Source organism: Lepisosteus oculatus, chromosome 14 (assembly GCF_040954835.1).
Source record: "Lepisosteus oculatus isolate fLepOcu1 chromosome 14, fLepOcu1.hap2, whole genome shotgun sequence".
NCBI classification, from domain to species: Eukaryota; Metazoa; Chordata; class Actinopteri; order Semionotiformes; family Lepisosteidae; genus Lepisosteus; species Lepisosteus oculatus.
The window spans coordinates 21,408,302-21,424,215 of NC_090709.1; the positions used below are offsets into that span (position 1 = coordinate 21,408,302).

Genomic DNA, 15,914 nt, shown 5'->3' on the forward strand with positions numbered 1-15,914 from the left:
TTTGAAACTAAAGGAAAGTGGTGACAAATGAAACAGGCACAGGTGAGGCTTGAACCCACGCTCTTCAGTTTACGAGGCCAACACCTTACCACTTGGCCAACGCGCCTTTGAGTAAGCATGGGAATAAGGTTGTTCAATTTATTTTTTTCTGAATCTGGTTTACATCGCCTGGATGCAGCAACAACAATAAAAGGTATACTTGTCCTTAAACTCGGACGTGATGTTCTGCAGACATGTGCACAATGTCCTGTTTTCTTGCAGTGTAGACATTTTGCTGTTCACGCTCCGCATTCATCTGCTTTGTGCGTTGTTAGTCCGCACCTGTAACATGTAATGTCAGCCGTCCCCTGTTCTTCTATTTCTCTAGCATGACTGTGTCCTGCTGCTCGGCTTTTGTTTGTAAAGTTTGAGCGAGCGCCCCGTTCAGTGTCACTTTGTCACTGTGGTCAGAAAGCATTCTTGATTCTGCTTGAGCTGCTTCATGAATTCTAGCGACTGTAAGAGCTCTTTTTAAAGTCAGCCCTTCCTCCTGCAGCAATTTATAGTCTCTTATGTGCACATTTTTCCACAAGTTGATCTCTTAACATGTCAGTTTCCAATACTCCAAAGTCACAAGATTTAGCCAATTCTCTTAGTGCAGTCACAAAAGCATCAACAGATTCGTCCTGAGACTAAGTTCTCTGCCTAAATTTATGCCGTTCCAAAACCACATTTCTCCGCGGTGTAAAGTAAGCGTCTAAGGCAGCTACAGTCTGTTCATATGTACCTTTTTCTCCAGGGAGATTGGCGAAAATCCGCTGCACGGGAGCCCCGATACAGTGCAGTAATGTAGCACGTCTCACAGCATCCTGAGCTTCTGTAGATCCACCGGCTATTTCAAAAAAATCTGTACGACTCCATCCATATCTTGTATTCCGTATACAAATCCGGAGCTACGAGGTTCAGTAGAAGCGGTGAAAAAAGCCGGGCATAAGCAAAGCTTCTCGGCGCGGCTGCCATATCTTCCAATGGGCAAGCTAAACGAACAGTCAGAAAATTCAAAAGTTCGTTTCTACCAGCAAGAGAACTAAAATCTGCAGTGTTCTGCTCGCTTTGAGTCCGTCAAGCACTCATCTCTCGTCGCCATAAATGTTGTGTATCTTAATAAAGAGACGTTTTAATATTATTTTAACTATTTTGTTAACTACACAGATCATGCCCTTACACCTTATATTCCTGCTTTCTACTCTCGTTCTGTTGTCTCGCGATGTCTACTCACTAAACTACATTTAGCATGACTTCTTGTTGCAGTTGAGCTCAAAGCTGGAGATGATCTCCATGTTCTACCGCACTAACTAGTCCGAAACGTAGTACACAGTACACACTTTTTAAGTGAAGTCAGGTTGTTAAAAAATTAAACCAGCGCCCTGTCACAGAAACGTACCCCAGTCTCCCGCGCAACAAGCGGGGGTACTCAGCACTATACTGTACTAACGAGGAGCGCTTGTCTGCAGCTGAGCGTCAGCTCTGTTTACTGTCGGCAGTCATTTCCTCATTTCCAAAGACTTTTTCACCTGCTCTCAACTTTTAAAGACGGTCATAAACGCTCAAGAAGTAATTAATGTCAGTTGGAAGTCTGTTTCTGTTGTCTCAGCTCTTGATAAAGACAAGCCGTGCGTGGGAGACTCCCTCCCTGAAGACGTTTGCCGTCACCCTGCGAGGGAGAAGAGCCATCAATCACCAAAGCAACCACTGAGACAGTTAACATTAAACACGTGAAATGCGAGATGTTGTGATTTTTTCCCCCGCTTAAGGCTTCTATCGATCCTACTCTAACGAGAAAGACCTCTTTATTAGAAGTGAGATTTTAGCAAACGTCTCCAGGGGTAACTGCGACCTGAACGCAACGGCATCTTGCCTGTGGTACTTATAATGAAGTATATATTTTATTTCTTTCTACTCGTTGATAAGAAAAAAAGTGAAATCATGTAATTAGGGATATGTCTTTTTTTCATGGGGAAAACTAGCCCGAGCAAAAGTTTAGAGCAGCGCTCAATAAAAATGATCAGAACCCGAAAGCGCTTTTTATGCGGATCAGTATATTCCGATACCACTGGTTCTGCAGAAGAAATAAGAAAAGCCGAACTCAAAGCAGAAACGTGTTGCCATTACGGGTACTCTGTCTGCAGCTGCTTTAAGATCTACTCACACCACGATGCCATTAAGGCTACCTAGTTAAAAAAAACATCGTCACCTTTTTGAACGTGATTATTAGACACCCGTTAAATCTCAACCGAGGTTTCTTGAGAGATCGTTCAGCGAGCGAGTAATAAAAAACTACTTCGCTTCCAACCTCTGCTGTCACTGTAAACTCGGACGTGATGTTCTGCAGATGTGCAGTGTGCCTTTCCTCTTGTCGTATTCAAGAGTACTCACTGTGTGAGCCTCTCACTGCGTGTCCTGTACTCTACTGTGATTTAATTTAGATAATGACGTGGAGTAGAGTGACAAGATCTTCTTGAACATTTTCGGTTTGTGAAATGAAACACTAAATACACTACTGTAAATACAAGTAATGGACATTTAAAATAACCACAGTACAGCTAGAAGAGTGAAAGATAAAAGACTATTTAGAATGACATTCACAATAGACTTAAGAATAGCACATCCGCCCGAACAGGGACTTGAACCCTGGGCCCTCAGATTAAAAGTCGGATGCTCTACCGACTGAGCTATCCGGGCTCTGAAAGAAAGTCACCACTGTCGGGATCCTCGCAAGTCACGTGTACCATTCCCAGTAGAATGAGTGAGAAATACAGCATGACATGGGTAGTTAAGGGGCTCCCACAGTCCATCTTTCCTCACATTACTGTTTTTTTTCAATAGCATTTTGACCTTTTTTCACATTCAGATTTTTTTCACATTTAATAAAATCTTTTAATCAACAACATTAAAAAGAAAACAAATGGAACATTTTTTGGAACAATAATTAAAAAAAAAACTTTCAATGCCTTGGTTGTATACTTGTGCACACCCTTTATAAAGGGAGTTGCAACAGTGCTGAAATTTAAAGAGCATTTCTGTAGAGAAAACAGCCTTGATGTTAAGCTTAGGGAGCCTGTCTTTTAGAAATTCTATTTCTTAACACCTTGCACAGCCTCCCGCCAGACTAACAAATATTTTTTTGGAGAAATTGACTCACACACCGGAAGACACTAACGTTTATTTACGTTAGAGCATGTGAATAACAGTTTAACCGAAAAAGGTTGTAATTGTGATTTTGTTAAAATTCAATAAATCGTCTATCAACAGTTAGAATTCATTTAGAAATTGTTTTATTTAATAAACTATAAGACAATTAAGAGAGTTTATAGGTCATATCCGTCGCTTATGTTCTTTTAACTCTAGCGTTCAGGATCCAAACCCAGGTGCGGACGATTGTGTTTCTTGAATCTCTTGTAATCATCAAAAGTCGATGTGTAGTCCTTCAGTACTTTCTCGAGTTGTGCCATGGATATTTTATACGATCAATACTTGTCATGCTCTTTTGCATTTTCCTTAACAAACGGAAAAAGTTCAAGGTGTGTTTATGGCTGTGCTTCACATCTACACGAGAGCAGTACAGGACACGGAGTGAGGAGTTCGTGAAGCTTTCAGTTTAGTGCTGAGTTCAGAAGGAGGATTCGCTCGCTGAATGATCAATCAAGAAATCCCGGGTGAGATTCATCAGGTGTTTTCTGCAACAGCCACGACAAGTGTGAAGCAATCTCTGGATTTCCTGACTTTGAACTAAATTATTAGTTCAAATAATTTAGGATTTAACAGAACTAAAAGAGGTACATTTAAAATAGCAGCGCAACCCTGCAGCACGTCGAGTTTAATTGTGTAAACTGCATTTAATTGTGTAAACCTGGCTCTCTCTGAACACGAGCAAAGAGTTCTCACTCAACAGAAGATTGCGATGCGAGTACTCTAATATAAAAGCACCTGGAGATACCAGGGATTGAACCCGAGACCTCATACATGCAAAGCATGCGCTCTAACACTGAGCTACATCCCCGATGATAAAGTTTATGGAACAGACTTAGAGATGTGCAAATGCTCACTGATCACACCACTCACGAAGAATGCCTGCAGTTTCCCACTTTCGCGTTTCTTCTACTACAGAGTAAATTCATAGGAATGAAGAAATAAGGAAGGAAAAATAATCGCATCGAAGCTTCAAGAGACTGGGCACAAATTAATCTGTTATTTTTGTATCCAGTTACATGGGCGACGGTGGTTGATTCCCAGACGGGGGAGTGCTTTTTTTCTACCTCCTTACTCGACTGTCTTTCAATTCTATTTTATTTGAAAGCTTTTTGCATCTTTTAAGTGCTCTTGATTAAACTATCCATAGAAAAACAGCAGTACTGATGATTTAACGCAAAAGGGTGAAACAACGCCCCAACCACAGGAATGGTAACAGGAAGGATCGTGTTCTTATTTAATATGTCCTTTTGAGATGTCTTGTCAATGCTCACAGGCGGTAGAGCTGAATAATTTACTTTTAGTGGTGTTTTTAAACAAAGATGGAACACGTTCTTTCTATACCAGGAGAAAAGGAGCAGACTTTACCTTTAAGTGGCAAAAATGACACCTTATCAAAGCTAATATTAATTAAAATGATATCACAACAAAGGATTTGAGCCTTGAGCTTTCATTGGACGTCTGTGTCTCCATAACTTTGTAGGTGAGAGAGAGGATTGTGATAATTTGTAGGTGCTTCTCGGAAGTGCGTTGGTGGTACAGGCGCCTTCCAAATAATTGAGTCAGGTTTGAATCCCAGCCAGTGCAAACCCAAATCTTTTCAAGATAATCTGTGGTCCGCTAACACATCTTTTGAAACACTACAACAGGTAACACCCCGTGTGAAACATCGTGAGCATCTGTTAAACCTCTCTACCTACCCGTTCCTCAAAGAGACATGACGAGGGTCTAAAGGGACATTTTGAGCCGTAGAAACATTTTATCATTCTGTACTTTCCTGTGCGGTCAGGCCAGTTCCACTTTAACTGCGCCCGACAACGGAGGTCGTTTTGAAAACAACGAGAGTAAAGGGACACTGCACGTCTGCAGAACATCACGTCCGAGTTTAAGGACAGCAAGAGACTGGAAGCTAGGGAGATTCGGGTCTGTGTTTTTATTATAGGTTCAAGAAAATCTGAATACCTTTTCAAGAAGTATTTCAGAATCCCAGTCAAATCCAGTACAAATGCCGCATAGATCTGCATTGTACAATTAGTATACTGTTTGTCCATTGAATCAAACATGCCTTATGAAGCATTTCTAAAACAGGAGAGATCGGGAGAGAATGCGTCTTCCTGTAAAAATAAAATGACTTCAAGGGCACTATAAGCAACATTTATGAGGTGCTCTACAGGAAAAACTATAGCCAGAGATGCCAAAGAGGTCGAGATTTCACCACATAAGAGAAAGCATCTCAGAAAATGAAGTTGCGGTCGTTTCCACGCGTTATAAAACCACTAGGTCAAACAACAAGAGCTGAAGAGCCGCTGTTGAGAGTAACACGGCCGAGCGCTCTAAGGAGCTGGCTTAAACCTCCAGTCCCTTCAGGAGCATCTGTTGGAGTCGCACTGCTACAGCGCATCTCCTTGTTAAGTATCCCTTTTATTGTTGTTGCTGCCTCCAGGCGATGTAAACCAGGTTCAGAAAAAAATAATTTGAACAACATTATTCTCCTGTTTATTTGAAGGCGCGGTGGCCAAGTGGTAAGGCGTCGTTTTCGTAAACCGAAGATCGTGGGTTCAATCCCCACCCGCACCTGTTTCGTTTGTCTCCGCTTACCTTTAGTTTCAAAGTCTTCAAAAAAAATGTATGAGTCTCAATAGTAAGAGAGCATAACTGTCGCCAGTGATTAGTATTCATGCTTATCCTGCCTTGTTTTTTAGTCGACAAAGCTTGTCTCTCTTCACACCCATCTTCCAAATGATCGCCTCAGCATTGGGAAGGAACCTACGCTTGGTACAGTCCCCGACTCCATGGTCTGATCACAAACAGATCGGGTGAGCTGTCAGTCCAGGTTGGAAGTAACGTTCGAAAGCACTAAAAATCTGACTTAGGAACGAGAAGACCATGTTTTTTTATACGAGTAAACGATAAAATAATATACTGCCTGCAAGACTATGTCAAGTTCAAGTTCAAATTCAAGTTAAAAGTTCAAGTTCAAGTTTATAGTCATTATACTCATACGCAGGTATATGGAATAACGAAATGGTATTTAGCTAGCTCTCGGACATAAGTAGTACAAAGAAAAAAACACAACAACAATACAATTGTATAACAAAAGAAAGAGACAACAGCCGATGTGCAAAAAACAACAACAGGCAGTGTGCAAAACAACAAAAAGGTAACAGGTTATGTGCAAAAACATGCATCAAAAGAATGAAATAAAGGGATAGAAATGATGGGGAGTGAGCTTTTGACATGTATGGTAGAGGTAGATTTTCAATGTGTGTTTGGGTTTTTGGTAAGAAAGAAGGCACTGTGAGGTTCAGATCCTAGGTGAGAGGTGAGGAGAGAGTGAGAGAGGCTGGGAGTTTAATAGTTTGATAGTGCGGGGGTAAAAACTGTTTCTGAGTCTGGTAGTCCGGACCCGAATGCTCCGGTACCGTTTTCCATGTCATGCTTAACGCCACAAATTGTGTTCGTCCATTCGTATCAATTGTTCTAAAGTTACGGAAAATCGCATACGACTGGTGCAATCAGCACACATTTTTTCAGGATAGTCAAGCAGTTTAAAACAGCAAATTCCCAGTTTCGTGTCTTTTAAGCTTTGTTTCGCTCTCCAAATAGAGGCAGGGGTTCAAATCCCACTCCCGACAATTAGGCGTTTTACCCTGTCTTTTTTACCTGCCTTTACACTGTTTCAGTCTTCTTGTGTTCGCTTGACAATCACAGTACGAGGAAAACGGAGAAACTGCTTCGCAAGAACATAACGGACAGAAAAAAGCTTTGTAAACACGTGAATGTGATTAGTAGCAGTAAGGTACCTGTATGTATTCAAATGTTTAAGGCTGATTTATAAAAGCAGCAGAAGAAAGGTGCAGCACAATGCAATTTGTGAGAATACGCGGGTTTTTATGCTGCTTGGACTTCTTTCAAGCCTATGAAGTGACCCCCGTTTTATTTTCATTTTCAAACTTCAGAACCGAATAACAAAGAGGTTTCATGTGTGACAGCATTCCGTTGCAAATACCGTTTCCACGATGTATTCAGCGACGGGAACGAAATATTTTAGTGCTGGCTCAAATGCGAAGAATTTCAGAAAAACCTGGAAAAGCAACGCTTGCAGTAAATGACAAATTTAAAGCGTGTAGTCAGCATGAACAGAACAACGCAATGCTCTGTAAAAACGATCTGAAGCCGCAATTACTCTTTTATCTCGGGCAGTTCATTCCGGTACGATGTTTCTGCAGAATAAATGAAATGCCGAACTCCAAACATGTTGTTGCCATTATTGTTACTCCTGCTTCTGTAGTTTTAAGCTTTAATCAGTGGTATGTAATGTTGTAAAGGGGCTGGACTACTTTGTTCAGTCCAAATTACATTATCTGAATTTATGCTTTTTTAATATAAGCATTAACAACACAATGCGTGTTCAAAAACCCTTACTTATTAACTTAAGAAGCGGCAGTGTTTTGACATAGTGTGGTATTCGAATAGTAAATGCTGAAGTGTTTAATACTTGCTTGTGAGCCTTAGATAAATTGCCTGCTGCAATTTCAGCAAGCGGAGTTCTGCTCAGCTGCCTGTAGTATACATTGCTGATTCCTTTTGTGAGGGCACGGGCAATCTTTCAACGATAAGGCTGGCGTGCCTGTCGAAATTTTGTTTCCCTTTCACTGTGTTGTATTTGCCCTACTCCTACAACATCAATTGTGATGTCATCATTGCCCATTGGTTTGTGTCTTGTTCTCATTATGTATTTTACATTACAGGAACTGTAATGTAAAAGGTACTGAAGGTAGGAACTGAAAGTACAGACTGCTTTAATCATTAGAATTCTCTTTCCTGATGTATTGGTATTTGAAGGCTATTGACAGCAAGGATTTATCTTCCTGAACTTGCTATATAAGATATGGGTCCATGGTTATCTTAGTTTAGATGTACCTTTAAGAAGTGGTAATTTTCTCCATTGTTCAGCCTTTAGACATACTTTGAAAGTTTTAGGCACAGACATAATCTTTCTTAATCCCCTTTTATCCTGAGGTGATGTCCCAGACGAGCTTGCCCCCTGGGAATATTCACTGTGTTCTTCAGGCTTTTTTCTGATTCTACACAGATTTTGTCTCCCTCTAACATGTCACCACTGTCTGTGCTGCCGTGTCCTGCCCATGCATCTTTTGTATCTTCTAATGAACTTCTGAGCTCTGTGTCGCCTTCCAAACTACATCCCTCACATTGACTTGAAATATTGACTATAGATTGTGTACTGTCATCTGGTTTGGAATCCCTACCAATACTCACCCCCTTCTGCGACCTAAGCACTTGGGTTCTTACTTTTTATCTATCTTCATGCCAAATCACTGATAACCATTTCCTGTTGCTGGAGCAATCCTCTCCAAGGACTCTGTTTGACAGTGTTGACCACATATTGTCATGCCACCTAATTTCTTTTTTCTATCTTAGAAAACTTCAGAAATTCTTTGATCACATTCCCTACTCCTCCAACCCTTGACCACACTTCTGGCCTCCTACACCTCTGTCCTTCTTTAACATGTGGCATTGCCAACAATCTGTAAAATAGGAAACACAGCTGAATGAAGTGGAAACATAAGTGAAATTCAACTCCCACTGGATGTTAATAGTGTAGGAGTGCGACAGATGTACAAGTCCATTAAATGTTTTTATTTCTGTGCTTAATTTTACGGGCCCTATATTTTGATATAGCATCAATCACAAAACAGCATTCTGTCACTGTCACAACCACCGGGGATCAACTCACAAAAGAACTAACCAGTACCAGCAGCGGGTTAATAATAAAATGTGTTAATCCATCAGCACACGCTCTGCAGCACTTTTTTAACCATCCAAACCCGCTTCCCGCTGCTCGGTATTGAGTCTTCTCTTTGAGAGCTCTACCTTGCGTTTACTCTGAATCTCGCTTACTGGTTACTGAACTCCCTTTTGCCTCTCGACCTTGGACCTCACCTGACGTTCTGGATTGTTTGACTGTCTCAATAACTACTGGCTCCTGCATCTGCACAGGATCTGCATACCTTTTCACTGAGGATTCCTGATAGTCACCACGTAAACAAAACTAGAAAAGAACTATGTGTTTCTTAAACTTACCCCCAAATTTAAAAAAAGTCAACATATCTGGGTTGTGTGTGCAAGATTTTTAAAAACTGCAAAGTTTGTGTGGGTATGATTGTAAAAAATCAAATCATAACTGAAGAAGGCTCCATGGTCAAAACATTGTGTTTTCTTTCTTCTTTTTTCAGCATGGAATAAACCTATTACGTGTTCCTTGGAGATTACCATTTGCCAATAAGATATGATCACTGTATTGACCATATACAATTTCTTGCATTAGGAATTCCTATTTTGCATACCTCAGCTTGCTCTCCATGAACACACAGACAGGGAGTGAAGCTGGGGGTCAGAGCGCAGGGTCAGCCATTTATACGGCACCCCTGGAGCAGTTGGGGTTAAGGGCCTTGTTCAGAAGCCCAACGGAGTAGGACTCCTCTGCCGACCGTGGGATGTAAACCAGCAACCTTCCAGGCACAGTTGCAGATCCTTAGCCACAGAGCCACCGCTCCACCTAATGTGCCAATTCTTTAAAAAGTCCAAAAAAATGCAAATTTATTTTTAAAAATAGCTGTTGTAAATAACATCAGTGGCTATTGAAGAGTACATACAAAACAGAGACAAGTTAATAAACTTGGAATGACTACTTACAGCTCTGGAAAGACCGAAGATAGTGTTTCCGGTTGTTAAGGATCAAGTAATAGATTTATTCCATGCTGAAAAAAAGAGAGAAAACGTTTCAGCCGTGGAGCCTTCTTCAGGTGTGAGAGAGACAAGGCAGTAGGCAAAGGTAATATAGTGGGAGAACAAAGGCTGGGAGGGAGGAGTGGTGAGAGGGAGGAGCAGGGGACAGAAAGAGAGGCCGATCAAGAGATGTGAAGTCAGAATAGGTGTTGAGAGGTGTGAAATGAAACTACCAATGAATGGAGAAAATTTAGTAGAACAGTCTGTCGTTTAGAGAAGGGGGAGGTGTGATCCTAGCTGCAGGATAAGTTTGGTTTCGGTAGTCTTTCTAATGTATGAGTTTAGAAAACCATTTTTGAGAAAACAGATGGAGAGATTGTAGTGGTCGTGGCCATCAGAGGTGAAATGAGAAACAATGGGCTTGGAGAGATCTTTAATCTTCACAGCCCTGACATGTTCTCTGAAGCGGTCTCCAAGTCTCCTTCATGTTTCTCCAATGTAGAGAGAAACTGGGTATTTACTACAAGAGATACAGTAAATAAGGTTGCTGGAGGTACAAGATGCCATCTGGGTGATCCAGAATTGTCCTGAGGGGCCTTGAATGAGTGTGGTGTTGGATGTGTACTTGCATGTGATACAGTGAGCTCTGTTGCAAGGGAAAGTAGCTGGTGTGGATGGTTGCTGAGGGTGGTCAAGGGAGCTGTGAACAAGAAGGTTGCGCAGATTAGGTGATCAGCGATATGAGATGATGGGGCGGTCAGAAAAGAGGGCCCCAATGGAGGGATCATCGTGTAGGATGGAAAAGTTGTCGTTTACAGTCCTGGGGATAGGAAGTGTGTTAGGGTGGTACCAAAGGAATGCGGTTGTTACTGCAGGAGTTCCTGATTCGGTTGATGGTCCGAGGGGTGTTTTTGGCTCGGACAAGGGCCCCGTCAATAACATTGCTGGGGTATCCTCTGTTGATCAAAAGGGAGTACATTTTGAGGGCTTGGTTCTCAAAGTCAATGTCGTCCCTGCATAGTCATTGTAGCCGAAGGAACTGTGAAAAAGGGAGAGAGTTTTTAGTATGTTTGGGGTGAAATTAGTTATACAAGAGATAGCTGTGTGAATCCATGGGTTTGCAATAAACTGAAGTGGAGAGTCTGGGGTAGTTGATGTCTAGATCGGAAGAGTAGTGGAATATATGTTAACCGTATATTTGAGGGACGGGTGGAAGTTGGTGAAATGGTGCAGGAAGCACTTAAGCTGATCGTCGGAGCATATGGCGGCACCGACGCAGTCATCAATATATCGCTTGTAGAGGTCAGGGACATAGCCAGTGTAGGAAGCGAATAAGCATTCTTCTACCCAGCCAACAAAGAGATTGGCATAGCTGGGTCCCATTCTGGTGCCCATGGCAACTCCACTCACCTGTTGTTAAAAAAGATTGAAGGAGAATGCGTTCAGTGTGAGAACCAATGTTTCTGGTTATTGTCCTTTAATTGATCTGCCACCAAAACATTAATCCTCAACAGTCAAACAAGTCCATGTGATGAAAACCCTTATGCTCTTTAATGTTTTTTTATGGATTGTGCATCTGTACTAATTCCCCCCCCCCCACTCATCAGCTTTTGGATGACAGATTCTGACCACTGTATAAGATCAGAAGCAGTTGAAGAAAAGGGCTCTTTTCTGCTTATTTAACACACTCCTAATGCAAACACATTATGAGTACAATGGAAAGGTTGCACCCAATGGGATCAAGCAATGTAAAACATATGTTCAGGGGACAGGAAAGTTGTTTTAAGTTGTTTTATTGTTTTAGAGATGAATGGTATTCATGAAACAAATAATATTGCAAAAAACTTTGCCAAAAGTCACAACCCATTTAACATTCATCAGACATTCATCAGACAGGTTGAATCAGTTGGATATCTCTTAGATTCAAAATGCACTCAACGGCTGTATAATGCAAGCTCAAGAGTCAAAAGAACAGTAGTGAACTACAATCTTACAATAATAAACAGCCATTTGATCTTGTGAATGATCTATCATACACCCTTGAAATGATGTTACAGATTTGGAAGTTTGTCCAGCTTGTAACTCCTTTCTAACTCCATGAGACACACAGACAGGGAGAGAAGCTGGGGGTCAGAGCGCAGGGTCAGCCACTGTGCTCTTGTGCCAAACAGGTCATACAAAGACTGCCATTCCTTATATCTTTCCCTGAACCTCTGCGTCACTTCCTCACCTTCCAAAAGCAAAATATCGAGCTTCCACACACCCTTCCCCACAGTAACAGCTGTTGGAATAGATAGTTAGGCCTGTGGTCTTGCAAGTAAAATCACGTATCAAAACAAAATGTGTGAGGCTTGGGTCCCATGAGACTAGTGCCATGTGAAACCTGCCCTCCCCTGACTATGAAGTTTGAAGCCATCTTTCAGTTTAAAATCTTTACATAATGTTTGCAATAATATTGATGATTTATCAAATTGGACCCGTCTCTAGCCCCTCATTCTGCCTTCTCTTTCTAAAAGAGAATTCAAATCCCATCCCAATCAATTTACTCAGTTCCTGAATTAGGACATATCTGTCATGTGAGCAACTCAGACAATATATATTTAAGAGTTTAAATTAGACATTCATGAAACCCAGATACACCACCAGTGCTCTCCCTGGTTTCATTACAAGGTGTTGACGTACCTCTATCATCTTATTTTTAATTAGAACAGCTATACCATCAGATTTATTTTCTTTGGACCCACTCCAGATTGATGGGCCCAATGTCCACAGTTCTTCCGTATCCTTATAGCAGTTTTTAAAGGGTAACCCCCACTCCTGTAACAACACAATATCAGCATTTACCTTCCTCACAAATGATAGTATAGTCCTTGCCCTTAACTTAGAGCGAATGCTTCTCACATTTATTGACACAATATTAAGAGCCATACTTAAAGTAGGACCAGGGGAGACTAAAAGCTCTGGCTACAATCATTCAGTAGGTGACACCTACTATACAGCCCCCCCCCCCTTTTGCTTTAATTGTCTCCTCCTCTACCACCCCCACAATCCATAGGATATTTCACCACCTGCCCTCCTTGAGTCTTTGGTTCTAAAGCTTGGTCAGTAAGATCACATATATTGGAGACATCTAAACCCATGGGAGAACCTACCTGAGGACTTGGAAAATGATCTTCCCTCACTCTTCTGCTCTGAGTTCAATCATTTTCTAAATCCAATGTCTCTTTTAGACTGCACCCTCTGTTCTGTACATTTCATTTGAGCACTTTCAGTCTCCACAGGTGGCAGGCTATTGGAAGAGCATTGGTCTTCCCAGTTTTGTTCTATTTGCAAAGGAATTTGGACAGTCTTTAAACACATGACCTTCACACTCACAGAGATTACATTTCCTCACGCTTGTACATTCAGTATATGCATGTCCAATTTCCTTGCACTTACCACACACCACCTTTGTACAGGCATCCACAAAGTGACCCATCTCCCCACATCTCCTGCACGGTTTTGGCTGCCCTTGGTAGAACACAAGGCCTGTATTTTCACCTAATCCAATCAAAGAAGGAATGTGTTTAAATCCACCATAACCATTTTTTGTCTTCATGCAATGAAACAGGTACTCTCCATGCACAGTTCCAGATGCCATCATCATCCAAGACTTTCTGAAGCTCACCTTTCACTAAACAATACTTAGACAACCATGTCACAACATCTTCCTTCATCACCATCTCATTAAACATGCAAACAATCACAGTCCTATTAATTAATAATAATTGCTTACACTTATATAGCGCTTTCTGGACACTCCACTCAAAGCGCTTTACAGGTAATGGGGACTCCCCTCCACCACCACCAATGTGCAGCATCCACCTGGATGATGCGTTGGCAGCCATAGTGCACCAGAACGCTCACCACACATCAGCTATCAGTGGGGAGGAGAGCAGAGTAATGTAGCCAATTCATAGAGGGGGATTATTAGGAGGCCATGATTGGTAAGGGCCAATGGGAAATTTGGTCAGGATGCCGGGGTTATACCCCTACTCTTTTCAAGAAACGCCGTGGGATTTTTAATGACCACAGAGAGTCAGGACCTCGGTTTTACATCTCATCCGAAGGACGGCGCTTGTTTACAGTATAGTGTCCCCGTCACTATACTGGGGCATTAGGACCCACACAGACCACAGGGTGAGCGCCCCCTGCTGGCCCCACTAACACCTCTTCCAGCAGCAACCTTGGTTTTTCCCAGGAGGTCTCCCATCCAGGTACTGACCAGGCTCACACCACATTAGAAAGATCCATCAGCTTCTGCCATTCAAACATTCTAATCAGGCCCACATCTTTTTTTCTCCTCTATTTTCATCCAAAATTGTTCCAGTAACTTTGCCGATTGAAACTAATGTCAAAACCAATTCCCTTCAGCAAAGTGATTAAGCATTTGACATCTAATGCCTTAATCCTTTCTGTAACACCTTCCTTGAGAAGTCCAACCGTGAAATATCACCCGAGTGAGCCGAAACCTCACCACCCTTATACACCAAACGTGCGCAAAAGTAACGGCGCATGCCGACTCTACAGGCCGCCATGGCCGTTACAAATGTGTCAAAAGCAAACTAAACCTAAACCGAAACCTCTTCTGTGCACCAAAGCCCCCGAAACCCTATTCCCTTAATCTTACACTTATACAAAAACTCCACTCCCGACTTCTGGGTTTAACCCTTTACATCTCCAACACTGGTTAGAGACTCAGTGTGTCCCAGGCTCAGCAGTTATATAGGACAGGACTCAGCGAGCTGCAGGTGAAACTCGTTGTTCTGCGCTCCCCGTGCGGAATGCGTATCTCCTCCCTCCAGACTCATCAAACTCCCTTTACTGTCTTCATACAGTACATCCCTCTTAAATCCTAGAAACACAGAAACTCTGGGGCGTTTCTGTGAGTCAGTACTGGGTTTCTCTGTTCGAGGTTACAAGCAGAAACAATAAAAGCGCTGAAAGCAGGAAGTTATTTCTGCTCGTAGGCATAAACATATACAAATAAATTTTCTGATTCCTAAAACCTAATAAAATCCATGTAAGTCTCCTTTTCGTCCCCAATGCACATAACTGAATATAAACCAGTCACGTTCAGCTACTTTTCTGATGTATATGAATACACTAGTTCTGGCGCAGCTGTTACAACAAAGATACTTAAGAACTTTTTTTTCATACGAGCTCTTGCCGTTTTTAAATTGAATATTTTTTTCATTTAAGTAAATCACACGAAACACCAGCAACACTCATCGTAAGCATCTGACCAATCACTTTCCTGAATTTTAAACCCATTTAGTATTTATTTTAACTTGTTTTATTTTTTTTTTAATTTTACACACCTGTTTTAAGTATTCATGCCATTTTTAGCATATTGTAGTTTTACAGATTTTTTTCAAACATTTTATTTTTTAAATCATATCAACCCATTGTAACTTCCCATTGATAATTCCTGAGCTATATAACTGTGTATTATTTCTTTTTACCTTGTTTTAATTTTTTCATTATTTAATAGAGCTTTTTAATATATTGTGAGCATTTTAGTGTCATTTTAAAATAGGACTATCAATGCTCCTGACTTTTAAACCTGTATTTATTCTGACATTATTCTCTCCACCTGCAGATGAGGGATTTATTTGATTTTAAATTTGTTGATTTTGGGGGAAAATGTACATTCATTTCCTTGTATGTATCACCAGTGGGAAACTTTTTTTGGATTAATTGTATTTTTGGATGAATTGCAATCTTTACTTCAAGGCCTTCAGACTGATATAGAAATGACGAGAGATTTAAATGACACATTTGACAAATCAGACAGGAACAGCATAACATCTAAAATGGCAGAACCCTCTAAAGTACTGAAAAATTTCAGGCACATTCATAATAAATAAAATTAATTTAATTTGAAGCATAAAATT

At 41.2% G+C, this 15,914-nt stretch overlaps 2 non-coding genes across 2 annotated transcripts; one reads left to right on the forward strand and one right to left on the reverse strand.

The window, feature by feature from the left end:
• Positions 1–2,648: 2,648 nt before the first annotated feature.
• trnak-uuu (transfer RNA lysine (anticodon UUU)) lies at positions 2,649–2,721 on the reverse strand. The gene has a single exon. It is a non-coding gene; the product is annotated as a tRNA-Lys (tRNA).
• Positions 2,722–5,733: 3,012 nt separating this feature from the next.
• trnat-cgu (transfer RNA threonine (anticodon CGU)) lies at positions 5,734–5,805 on the forward strand. The gene has a single exon. It is a non-coding gene; the product is annotated as a tRNA-Thr (tRNA).
• The last annotated feature ends 10,109 nt before the right edge of the window (positions 5,806–15,914 follow it).